This window comes from Desmodus rotundus, chromosome X (genome assembly GCF_022682495.2).
Source record: "Desmodus rotundus isolate HL8 chromosome X, HLdesRot8A.1, whole genome shotgun sequence".
In the NCBI taxonomy this organism is placed as follows: Eukaryota; Metazoa; Chordata; class Mammalia; order Chiroptera; family Phyllostomidae; genus Desmodus; species Desmodus rotundus.
Genome location: NC_071400.1, coordinates 6,142,094 through 6,155,620, shown reverse-complemented (window position 1 = coordinate 6,155,620; position 13,527 = coordinate 6,142,094). Strand labels below are relative to the sequence as shown.

Sequence of the window (13,527 nt, the reverse complement as noted above, 5' to 3'; positions counted from 1 at the left end):
AGGATACGTCACCGAAAGGCGCCTATCCCCGGCTGGCGCGCCGGCCTCTTCGCTGTCCTTTGTCCTCCGGTTGTTGAGGAGAGGTTCTTGTCTTCTCGCTTCGCTTCTTCGGGGCCACGGGTCCCGCCAGACACACTCCCCCTTTCACACGTAACCCCGATTCTCAGATTGCTCTGAGGTCTCTGGACCCGGGCTGCCCGTTTCCCCCGGCGCCCACGCGCGGGTCCCGGCTCTCACGAGTAGGCGCAGGGTGCCCTGTCCCCAGCACAGCAGCTCACGGAACCAGCTGCCCCGCCCCGGCCCGCGGAAAAACCTCACCTTTCCGTGCGCGAGCCCTCCCTCACCTGCTGCTCCCGCCGCAGTAGCCCCTGCCCGGCGCATTCCCTGCGCTCCTCACCCCGCTTCTTACCCTCTTCCCACGTTCTCGAATCTTATAAACTTCAATACTGCCTGCACACCGACCTCCAGGATTATTTTTCTCCCTCACCCTCTTTGAGGAGAAGGTGAGAGCTTCTCTATAGACATTAGGTAAAATGTTAATCCCACCACAACTTACAAACTTGCTAAGCGATTTGGGGCGAGTACTAAAAATGTTCAAGATCTAAAAGAGGGTGATTATTATAAGAATAACTTTTTCAAATCCTGCATGTCCCAACCTGATCACGGGGTTCTCTTAGGTGTTTCTGACTCCAGTTCACCTCAACCCCAGGCTAAAATGAGGTCAGGCAATACATCCAGTGTTGACTAAACAGAATTCAGGATATCTAGTGCCTTTTGGGGATGTGAATACCAGTTTTCAGCATAAAAAAACAAACAAACAACAGGATAGCAGATAGGTGGGAGATAAAGTACTTTACATTTTTGAATTAGCAATCCAGGTAAACATCTAAGTAGTAACCCTAAGGAGAAAGAATCTGGAATGTGGAACGCGGAGTTAATGAGCTAATGGAATTGTGTGTGTGTGTGTGTTGTTTTGTTTAAATATTCTTAAAATTCTTCAGACCAAGAACATGTTCAGTACTTGTGCAAATACTGACGAGAGTGATACTAAAATTTAGACCAGGAGGTATGAAGCCTTTTAAAATTACAATAGAATATTATGTAAGTGTCCCTGCCTCAGCCTCCCATACCCACTCTACCACAACACCGCCAACCCTGAACGACCCCCCCCCCCATTTCCAGCGTTTATTATCGGATTACCAAGTCACTTCCCACTTCCCTAAGGCCATTGATAACCTCTTCCATGTCCTTGGCAACCCACAAAATTAGTTATCTCACCCTAACCTCAAGCCCCAACTTCTGCCACCTAACCTCATCTCTTGGCCCCTTTTCCATTCATCTAGATGGCTTTGATGCTGGTTGAAGAGCAGGACAGGCCATAAAACAACAGTGGAGGCAGGCAGTGCTCAGGTTACCTAGGCATTGTTTCAGACTAAAAGTGCTGGTTTGTTAGCTAATAGGGTACAGGTTGTGTGTGAGGTAACATGCTATGAAGAAGGAAACTCTGCATGGAAGGTGGTGGCATTAGGACGAGCTCCTAAAATAGGAATGGTTTTATATTTTTCATTGCAAATAGATGTCACAGAATTGCCAGACTAATTCAGTATTCTTCAATACACTTAACAGTCATTGCCCTCTGTCAGGCTATGGGTGTTCGTGGTACAGCATCACTCTCATGATTTACCCAGAATTACTTAGAAACTTTGTAAGTGGTGGAAGTGGGATTAACATTTAGGCCAATATGTATAAAGCACTTTACTAGTTCTAAAGTACAGGATATACAACTCTATACAAACTAAACATTTTGAAAATTAAATTACTGAAAAAACAGGCAGTTTCCTGGAAAAATGATCAAAAGTAACTAAAAAATGAAGTAGGGAATTTAATTAGGTCACAATTTTTGAAGAAAATAAATATATAAAAAGCAAGGTACAAAACAGTTTGTATGGTATGCTACCATCTAGGGGAAGGGAATAGACAAGGGAGGGAAAAAGTACGTTTACAGTGACGAGTGTGTGAAACACAAGAGTTTATTCTTATATTTTTTTTCATACAAACAACTCTAAACCTGCTTTTGCTCACCCCGTATATATTTGTATGCTTGAATATTTCAGACAATTTCCTAATGGCAACACAAGAAATGATAACAGTGCTTGCGTCTGAGGGACTATTTATTGACTTTTAAGGGAGAACTATTCAGTGTATGACCCTTTAGCAGTTTGAAATTGTTACCGTACATGTGTTACTTAAAAAAAAAGTTGCCGAAGATCTATCTTCCCTCCCCACTCCCAAAGGGCTGGATGGTTTCACAGGCTTTTCATTCATGTCTTCAAGGAGCAGATACTTTCTACACTATATAAATTTTTACAAAGAGAGGAAAAAGGAAAATTTGTAATTCTAGGGACCAGTGTAAACATGGCATCAAACCTGACAAACACAGTCCTAAAAAATAAAACTATAGCTCTGGCTGGTGTGGTTCAGTGGATTGAGTGCGGGTCTGCGAACCAAAGGGTTGCTGGTTCAATTCCTAGTCAGGGCACATACCTGGGTTGCGGGCCAGGTCCCCAGTGGGGGCTGCGTGAGAGGCAACCACACATTGATGCTAAAAAATGAAATAAAACTATATATCAGTCTCACTAATATAGGTACAAACATATTAAACTGTTAGCAAATCGAATCTGGCAAAATAATAACACCCAGTAATCAAGTAGAGTTTTACCCAGAAATACACAGTTTCCTCCTTGTTCAGAAGCAGGAAATGTAGTGATGATAACTGATTGTTTTAATAGGTCCAAGAAAAAAAATTCTGAAAAATTCAACTCCATTCCTGAAAATAAGTACATTAATAAAATAGGAATAGAGCGGTACGTTGGGGCCCAATACTAGCTGGCTCAATATAACCCACAGTGGCATATTGATTATTTTGAATTAAAGTTACCTGACCAGCAGCCAGTACTAGAAGGGCACCTTGGCCCTCCCTTCTCTCGTTGAATGCAGGAAATAAATGTCCCCTAGGAAAGGTGTCCTATCCCAAGCTGGAAGACTCCCCTATTGCTAGAGATAAACAACTCAGAGCCAAAAAGTCTCTATGATCAACTCTTACTTCCTCTTTTTAAATGTATTAGTTTGTTTAAATGTCTCATTACTGAATCCCCAAACCTTGCTTTGATTGCTTTCCAATGAGCACGAACTTTCTTTGTCCTGTCAATTTCTCACACATGTGTTGTTCTGTTGTCTAAAAAGTGTAACGAGGTGCCTGGTTCTATCATGTCTCTGGGCCTCATGTTATGATCTGAGCATTGTATTGTGATTCTTTGGCGCACAGGTATTAAATTGGTTTTTCTCCTGTTTATCTAGTCTTGTGTTAATTTTATTATTTTATTGCTAGTCCAGGCGTAAGAACTGAAGAAGGGTTGGGGTGGGAAGGAATTTTCTGCCTCCCTGGTGGTTTTGCATGCTGGCTAAGAGAGCATCCCTTTTGGATGTTTTTCCTGAGACAATTGCAGCTAAGAGGTCCTGGGTGTCTGACAACAGAACCAGCAAACAGGTAAGCTTTTCTTACCTTGTCAGCCTCCTAAAACCTCTAGCTGTGGGTGCCCTGAAAAAGAAAATGATATTTTTTTTCTCTTTCTAAATTTAGCAAGCCCTGGATAGTGTGGCTTAGTGGACTGAGTGTTGGCCTGCGAACCAAAGGGTCGCTTGCTTGATTCACAGTCCGGGCACATGCCTGGGTTGCGGGCCAGGTCCCCAGTAGGGGGCGTGCGAGAGACGACCACACATTGATGTTTCTCTCCCTCTCTTCCTCCCTTCCCCTCTCTCTAAAAATAAATAAAATCTTTAAAAAATAAATTTAGATTAGCAGGAGAAAATATTTGTGGAACTAGTTCCTTGGACATAGCAACTTTGATAAAAACTTGGTTTGAATACTCTTGTTTCTATTGATTCTTTTCTTTGCAGAGATGGTCATTGATTTCTTCTGTCTACTTTTTCCTCCATCTGGAAGATGCATATACCTGGCAGACGGCCAAATAAGCTGTGGATGTAAGCTTAGAGAATCTAAAATTCACTTCTGTTCAAAAGAGGTAAAACACGATCTTTCTTGGCTAACTCCAGGAGTAAATTTTCTAGATCTTGTGCTTTGGTGAAGCCATAAAAGGCTTATTGGCTTAAGTCACTATTGAGATTAATTAGAGAAACTTCTAAATTGTGAAAAGAAATTTAGAGAGTTCTCATATTGTTAAAATGACTATCCATTAAGACTCCCTAATAAAATGGAAGGACAGAAATTAAAACAAAAATCAAAGTGCACTCAGACGCCTTCCTATTTAACTTCAGACATTTGCAGATATTATAAAATTCAGGACATTAGAAGTATAATTATTTTGTATGTAAAAGAAGGAATTTTGAAACAGCAATTACCTTAAACTCCTAGAAGGGAAAAAAACCCTCACATTTCTTCTCTCCCTTGAAGTCATAAATTTTACCATGTCTTTAAAATGTACACACCTCAGGAGATAACATCCCAGTCTACTGCTTGAGACTGAGCCCAATGAACTCAACCAGGAGAAACCTGAGCCCACAGAAAATAAAGGAAAGGAAAACGGTCTTTCAAAAAAGTAAAAATTGCTAGAAAGGCTTCATTCCCCATGATCTAGCCCATTTTCCTTAATATCTTCCCAGTTCCCTTGTTTGTCAAGGACCAATACAAATCTTCAAAGTCTCCTCCACGAATAATAAAAAGCCTTAATTAACCATTTGAGCAGATAAATTTATTCCAACTGTTATCTATAAATTAATGAGGTTTGCATTATTGTACCTGTTTCCTGGCTAAAATTTTAAAATGAACTATCAGGTCTCTGGTTGCATCTGTCTAAATACTTGTATGTGTGTCTGTTTATATGTATGTCTATGTATGTGTGTATATTTGTGGGACTATAGAACTATGATATTTTCTGCCTCCAGAGGATATTTCTAAAAGTGGTTTGTAAAGAGCTCTATTTAATTGGCTTAAAGGAATTAAGTGTTTATATAAATTAAGAAAGAATAAAAACTAACCCTGATGTTTTTCAAATTCATGTGATCTAGAAAAATATTTGGTAAAGCTAATTTAACTTGGTTTATTTTTTAATGCATGTATTTAGAGTTATCCACATTTAATATAATATTTTTATTCTACTTAGGTGTACTAAAAGTCAAGTTCACTTGTCAGCAGAGGAAATAGCTTGGGCCATGGCTGGGTAGATCAGCTGGTTAGAGCATCATCCAATACACCAAGGTTACAGGCTCAATCCCTGGTCAGGGCACATACAAGAATCAACCAATGAGTGCATGAACAAGTGGAACAACAAATCAGTGTCTCTCTCTTCCCCTCTCTCTCTGTCAGATTAATAAATAAAATTTTTTAAAGAAATCATATTTATATAAAAAAAGAAAATAGCTTGGGATAATCATTGACTTTGCCTAATATCCCATAAAATATTCATAAATAATATAAGTATGGAGAAGCATACACAGCTGACCCTCGAACAACATGGTTTTGAAATGTGTGGGTCTACTTAGAAGTAGATTTTTTTCAATAAATGTACAGTCAGCCCTTTGTATCCTTGGGTTTTGCATCTGTGGATTCAAGCAACCATGGGTATTTTTGATTTGTGTTAGGAATCTTCACATCTAGAGAGCCGACTATGTGGATTGCTCTACAGCATTTTATATAAGGGACTTGAGCATCCACGGATTTTGGCATCTGTGAAGGATCTCGGAAGCAATCCCCTGCAGATACCAAGGGATGATTGTATTTAAGTTTGGGGGGAGTCAAAAATTATATGTGTATTTCTGATAGCACAGGGGAGGGGTTTGGTGCCCCTAACCATCATGTTGCTTAAGGGCGAACTGTATTTCTAAAAACTGTGGCACATATTAATAGATTTATCAGTAAAGAACAGTTCCTGATTGTTTACCTCTTAGTTTTCACTAGAAATTAAAGATTTCTAAGGGTTGAAAATTCTAATATAGGTCATTAAAGCTACTAAAATGATAAGATGTATTTTTAGGCTAAGAAAGGATTGGAATTATAAACATGCAATTTGCTGAGTAAAGTGAAAATGATTTTGTCCTAAATGAAGTCGGTTATTTCTGAATGGGTAAAGAACAAGAGACAAACTAAAGTGGACCCAGAAATTTGTAAAAAGGAATCTTGGAAAATAAATTTTATGTATGATTAAACTGGAAACGTTTTTAGGTTTCTTAAAATAAATGTCCCTGATGGATATTTTCAGCTTTTAAAAAAAAGTTGTTGTCGCCCTGGCTGGTGTGGCTCAGTGGATTGAGTGCGGGTCTCAAACCAAAGGGTCACCAGTTCAATTGCCAGTCAGGGCACATGCCTGGGTTGCAGGCCATATCCCCAGTGGGAGGCACGTGAGAGGCAACCACACATTGATGTTTCTCTTCCTCTCTTTCTCCCTCCCTTTCCCTCTCTCTAAGAAATAAATAAATAAAATATTTTTTAAAAAATAAATAAATAATCAAAAAAGACGTTATTTATTTTTAGAGAGAGGGGAAGGGAGAGAAACATTAATGTGTAGTTGCCTCTTGTGCACCTCCAACTGGGGGCCTGGCCCACAACCCAGGCATGTGCCCTGACTGGGAACTGAACCAGTGATCCTTTGGTTCTCAGGCCCACAGTCAATCCACTGAATCACCCCAGCCAAGGCTGTTATAGAGTTTTTTTAAAAAAAACTTTAATATTAATAATGTACTTATATAAAACCAAAACTTAATTTGCTTTCATCTGCTAAAGGAACAAAATTTTCTTGTACTATTAGTCTGATCCTGATAAAATATTATGAGTTTTCTGCCTACAAAGCAAAGCTTTCGTGTCTTACTAACTGCTTCACACTGTCTTCATCCAGTCTTTCATTGCTTAAAATTGAGTCTTCCTAACATCAAGAGCACTAACTTTTACCTACAACTGTGTAACTTCCTGTAATTGTCTGTGAAGGCTTTGTCGCTATGATTAAATGGTTATCTATGTATTGTTTCTTAGTAAGCTATGATCCCATGTGACCAAATGTTCTAAAACCTTTTAATATTTTTGAGAAACTTCCCAAAATCAGTTTCTAAATTAAGTCACATTGACCTAAAAATAACTTTGGGGTTTATCAGAGGGCCCCTAGAGCACATCAAAGATTTATTCTCTCTCCTTAAAAGAGAAATGTTAAGCTAATTCAGTTTCTTTGATATATTAAACTACATGGGAGCATTGTCAAATGAGAAATAATGCTAAGCCTTCTTTATGTTATGTCTAATAAGTATGTAAATGTTCTAAAATTATATATAATTCCTAAAATTCTGATATGTCTTGGTGTAACATTATGAGTCATAATTTTAGTCACTATCTTAACATATGTATTACAGAAATAACTAAATTTCCTTGTCAGTTGCATTCTCATCAAATCTTTAACCGTAGCATTTTCAGTCTGTCATCATTTATAGGAAGTTATTGTTTCACTCTGATGCTTTTTTACAAAAGTGCTTCATCTTCAATAAGACTCATAAAAAGAACTCTGAACACAAATTCCTGACAACTTTAAGATCATAATACTAAACTGGATATAATTTACAGAACTCTAGGGAAAAACTGGGTTTGTAAAACTGCTGCTATCTAAATGTGCTTTAGGAGTCTGTCATGCTTTTGGCACAATTTGGAAATCCCATGGATTCTTAACTTCTGCAGGAGCTCTTGCTAATGGACATATAATTGCTGTTCTGTTATAAGCCGTTTACCTCACTTCTGAAATTACCATTCTTCCTCAGCCCACACTAAGGGAACTGGTACTCTGTCTTTAGGAAATTACAGGGCTGACAAAGCTGCTAAATATGCAGCTCAAAATGGACCTCCCTTCTCCTTTCTCTACTCAATTTTTAAACCTGCTTTTATCCCTCAGTGATATTATTAAGAAACAGGTACATGCCCCACAGTCTAAAAAAGAAAAATGGATATAAAAGGGTGGCAAACACTTAGTAGATGGCTTATATATTGGGCCAAACGGATATCCGAGAGCTCCTTTTCTTTTGACTTTTCCAGTTTATACTTATACCCACCAAATGGGACATATGTGCAGACGGGGGGTAGTTAAGGAACCAAAAGACAATTGGTTTTGCCTTGGCATCCACAAAATTCCTGGTCCAATTAATTCCCAGTACACTACTTGTAAATGTCACAAACTTGTGGAAGAAATCAATATACCCCAGGAAGTCCTCCTAGGACCACAATGCACTTTGCCACGATCCAGATGGATTTCATAGACTTTACCCCAGTTATTCATTCTCACTGTTTGGTCATTGTCTGCATGTTTAGTGGGTGGTCTGAATGGTACCTGACTGGACCTGCTAATGGCACAACAGTGGTAGTGAAACTAATAACTGGGATTATTACATATTTTGGCATTCATTTATGGATTAAATCAGACCAAGGAATTCATTTCACAGGAGAAATTAACCATCTACTTGCAAAAACTGGGATAGACATTAAAGTTTCATACCCCATATTATCCTTAATCACCAGGGCAAACAGAAATTAAAAATCTAGACTTTAGGAAATAAAAAGAACTTCAGGAAACATCCGTTAAGAAACTGAATCTAACCCTGGCTGGTGTGGCTCAGTGGACTCAGTACTGGCCTGTGAACCAAAGGGTAGCAGGTTCGATTCCCAGTCAGGGCGTATGCCTGGTTTGCAGGCCAGGTCCCCAGTTGGGGGTGTGTGAGAAGCAACCACACATTGATGTTTCTATCCTATTCTTCCTCCCTCCCTTCCCCTCTCTCTAAAGATCTCTAAAAGTAAGTAAATAAATTTTTTTTTAAAAAAAGAAAAGAAACCGAACTTAAATGGCCAGAAACTTTGCCCTTGCCCCTTATAAAGATCCAAAAAAGTTCAAAGTCAGAGACATGGATTAACCCCTTTCAAAGTAGTATTTTGGACAACTAAGGCTTATGGGCATCCCTAAACCTCCCATTCCTCGATTAAGTGAACTTTATGGGAATTTAAGTGAACAATTTGATGCTATGACCAGCTATATACAAGAACTAACTAGTATACTTGAAGTATATTGCCAACAGGTAAAAGAACCATGGTCTCCACCAACTGACTTGCCTTCCTTTTCAATCATGAGACTGGATGTACATCAAGGTCTTTTTTAATAAAGATTTTATTCATTTATTTTTAGAGAGGGGAAAGGAAAGAGAAAGAGAGGGATAGAAATATGAATGTGTGGTTGCCTCTCATATACCCCTTACTGGGGACCTGGCCCACAACCCAGGCATGTGCCCTGACTGGGAATCGAACCAGTGACCCTTTGCTTCACAAGCCGGTGCTCAATCCACTGAGTCACACCAGCCAGGGATACATCAAGGTCTTTAGAAGAAAACACATGCTGTCATGTCGCTGGGGAGGATCTTATGAGGTACTACTAACAACCTACATGCCCATCAAAATAAAAATAAATTTCCCCTGGATCTATGCAAGGCATGCCAAAATAAACCTAGGCCTTCTCTCTCAAGACAGCTGGGAAAGAGTCTGTACAGGGGACCTTAAACTAGGATTTCCAGAGCCCCCAAACAGATGGCACCATGATGTGGACAACTTTTCCCAAGATCACAGATCAAAAAACTTATTTTTCATGTATTACCCTTCCCTTAAAAAAACGTATATGTAATTAATGAACACTTTTTTATTTTTATTTTTATTATTTTTTTAAAAATTCTTTTATTGTTGTTCAAGTACAGTTTTCTGCCTTTTCCCCCCACCCTAGCCCAACACCTCAGCCCTCTCTACCTCCCTCCCCTGTTTCCACACCCCCTCCCCATTATTGTTCATGTGTCCTTTATAATTGTTCCTGCAAACCCTTCACCCTTTTCCCCTGAAATTCCCTCCCCTCTCCCCTCTGGTCACTGTCAGCCTGTTCTCAATTTCAGTGTATTTGGTTATATTTTGCTTGTTTGTTTGTTTTGTTGATTAGGTTCCTGTTAAAGGTGAGATCTTATGGTATTTGTCTTTCACCACTTGGCTTTTTTAGCTTAGCATAATGCTTTCCAGTTCTATCCATACTGTTGCGAAGGGTGGGAGCTCCTTTCTTTCTGCTGTGTAGTATTCCATTGTGTAAATGTACCATAGTTTTTGGATCCACTCGTTTGCTGATGGGCACCTCGGTTGCTTCCAGCACTTGGCTATTGTAAATTGCACTGCCATGAACATTGGGGTGCACAAGTTCTTTTGGATTGGTGTTTCAGGATTCTTAGGATCTAATCCCAGCAGTGGAATTGCTGGGTCAAAACGCAGTTCCATTTTTAGTTTTCTAAGGAAATTCCATACTGTTTTCCACAGTGGCTGCACCAGTCTGCATTCCCACCAACAGTGCACTAGGGTTCCCTTTTCTCTGCAACCTCTCCAACACTTGTTTGTTGCTTTGGTTATGATGGCTATTCTGACTGGTGTGAAGTGGTATCTCATTGTGGTTTTAATTTGCATCTCTCTGATAGCTACCGATACTGAGCATCTTTTCATATGTCTCTGGACCCTCTGTATGTCCTCCTTGGAGAAGAGTCTTGAACACTTTTTTCTACATTTATTAATCATTTATTAGGAGGCTAACTGGAGAATGCTTGTCTCCATCTATCCTATCTTCCCTGTTTAGGTTTCCACCATGGACTCTTTTCAACTTGTATCTTGCCATCTTTTTCAACAGGCCAGGCACAAATTGACACTCTTATGCTAGTTTACCAAAGGCTGGCCACGTTCGCTAATCGATCTAATTGTTGGTTATGTCAACATCTGACTAGTGCAAAAAAGCCTGAACTACTGTTTGTTCCGGCCACTGTCAACACCCAGTGGACTAAGTACAGAAGGTGGGTGAATGACAAAGTGTGATGCCTATGACCAGAGGGACATTACTGTGCCTCTTCTTCTTCTGAGTCACTTGGGCAGAGTAAAAACTCTATAGAGGCTAAAGGACTGTCTCTTACCAGATAGACATTAAATGAGCCCTCGCCCATGTGACTCAGTGGATTGAGCACCGGCCTGTGAACTAGAGTCACCCAGAGTTGCCGGTTTGATTCCCAGTCAGGGCACATGCCTGGGTTGTGGGCCAGATCCCTAGTTGGGGGTGCGCGAGAGGCAACCACACATTGATGTTTCTCTCCCTCTCTTTCTCCCTCCCTTCCCCTCTCTCTAAAAATAAATAAATAAATAAAATCTTTAAAACAAAGACAATAAATGAGAATGTTTCCCTTTACATTAAAAACAGGATACTAGACTTTTCCTGGGTGACAAACTCTGTGGTTTGCTTCTGCAGGTGGCCTTTTCAAACTTGCCAAGGAAATTGTAAGTGGCACCAGCATTACCCCTTTCGACACAAATGTCTGCCAAATCACCAGATGTTTTGGATGGCTTACAAGCCACCCTTCTGCAACTGGGGGTATTGAAGCTGCTCCCCTGATTAAACTGCCCAGTACCACAGACTCTATGTAGATGGGCCAAAAATCTGGACCTACTCGGCTGGGCGACAGAACCAATGCTTATGGCTGTCAAAACCAGACCGCAGGCCTTCTATACATCTTTTTTGCAATCTGTTCTGAACTCACAGATCGACAGGATGTATAAACACTGACATAAATCATGAAATACTTCAGATCCTAGGAATTACAGATTCCATGATTCCACCTGAACCTTGTCTGTAAACCACACTGGTCTTTTTATTTTATGTGATGAGTAACCTCTAATAACGTTTTCCCATCTCAAAGGTCAGAATGTGACATGGACTCAGACACCTGGCTCCTTTTCTCACTAAACACTTGTCCCCAAATGTCAGTCAGATCACCTATTGCAGGTCCCTTGTTCATAAAGCTACGCGACATAAACATGCCAGTAGAGAAATCAGAGAAAATCCGTTTGTGTGTGACAGCTCCAAGTTCTTTTCCGTGTTGAGAGTCTTATTCCTCAGCTTCAGTTTCTGAATTAGAGAAGGCAATCTGAAAGCTCTCTCTGGTCATGGAACAAGAGTTCAACACCATTGTGTAAACTCTGGGATTGCTCAGAAGGTAAGAGCTTAGCCTCAGTTGTACTTCAAAATCATCGTACCGGAGGGAAAGGGGGGTGGGGGGAGTTAGGAGAGGGTGAAGACAGGGATAAATGGTGATGGAAGGAGACCTGATTTGTGGTGGTGAACACACAACACAATGTACAGATAATGTGTTATAGAATTGTACACCTGAAACCTATATAATTTTTTAACCAATGATACCCCAATAAAGTCAATAAAAATTAAAAACAAAGCAAAATTGTCATGCCTTAGATACCCTGACGTGCTCGGTAAGGAGGACCTTATGCAATTATCAGTGGAAAATGTTGCTACTATATAAGCCAAACTGGACAAATAGTAATCTAGCTCAAAAGAAAAGATTAAAAATTTCCGTCAGATTAATGAAGGAAAGACATTGTATTGGACCAACATGTTCCCAGGAATGGGGGACTGCTTTAATGGGGTTGTTCTCTTCGTTCACCCTCATTCTAATCTGTTCTTTTCTCTCTTTGCAGATCTCTTACCACTCAGTGTTCATACTGTTTTTGTTTTGTTTTGTTTTGTTTTGTTTTGTCTCTACAGCTGCCAGTCCTGCTTTTAATATGTGAAATATCCAGGAAATTTTCAGAGGAGGGAAATGTCAGGTCCAAGACTGGCCACCTCAAAAATATCCTGAAGTGGCATATGGTTATTTTGAATTAAGGTTACTTGGCCAAAAAAAATAATAACAAAGTTACCTGACCAGCAGCCAGTACCAGAAGGGCACCTTGGCCCTCCCTTCTCTCGTTGAATGCAGGAAATAAATGTCCCCTGGGAAAGGTGTCCTACCCCAACCTGGAAGACTCCCCTATTGCTAGAGATAAACAACTCAGAGCCCAAAAGTCTCTATGATCAACTCTTACTTCCTCTTTTTAAATGTACTAGTTTGTTTAAATGTCTCATTACTAAATGCCCAATCCTTGTTTAGATTGCTTTGCAATGAGCACTAATTTTCTTTATCCTGTCAATTTCTCACACATTTATTGTTTGTCTAAAAAGCATAAAAGGGTGCCTGGTTCTGTCATTTCTCTGAGCCTCACGTTATGATCTGAACATTGTGGTTCTTCGGTGCGAAGGTATTCAATTGGTTTTTCTTCTGTTAATCTAGTCTTGTGTTGATTTTAGTATTTTATTGCTAGTCCAGCCATAAGAACTAAAGAAGGCGGGGAGGGGGGTGGAATTTTCCCTTCCTGAACAGAACAGATAGTTACTTAACATGATAAGAAACATGATCTGCATCAACCAAAAGCCATCATCATGCTATATCTGGCATTCCCATCAAAGCCAAGAGTAAGCGGAGAATGCTTATTATCACCATTATTATGTGACGGGCTGTTCTGGAAGTGCCAGACAATGCAATTTGACTCTTCCTCTTCTCGCTAAGGCTAGCCTTGCATATTCTCTCTGAGGTCATTGG

General features: G+C 39.9%; 1 protein-coding gene across 1 annotated transcript in view; it reads left to right on the top strand.

The window, feature by feature from the left end:
• The first annotated feature begins 3,958 nt into the window (after nucleotides 1-3,958).
• OPHN1 (oligophrenin 1) overlaps nucleotides 3,959-13,527 on the top strand; it is a 268,416-nt gene continuing 258,847 nt past the window's right edge. The window contains exon 1 of the mRNA XM_045191252.3: nucleotides 3,959-4,082. The gene's annotated coding sequence lies outside the window, so the exon portion shown is untranslated. The remainder of the gene's footprint in view (nucleotides 4,083-13,527) is intronic.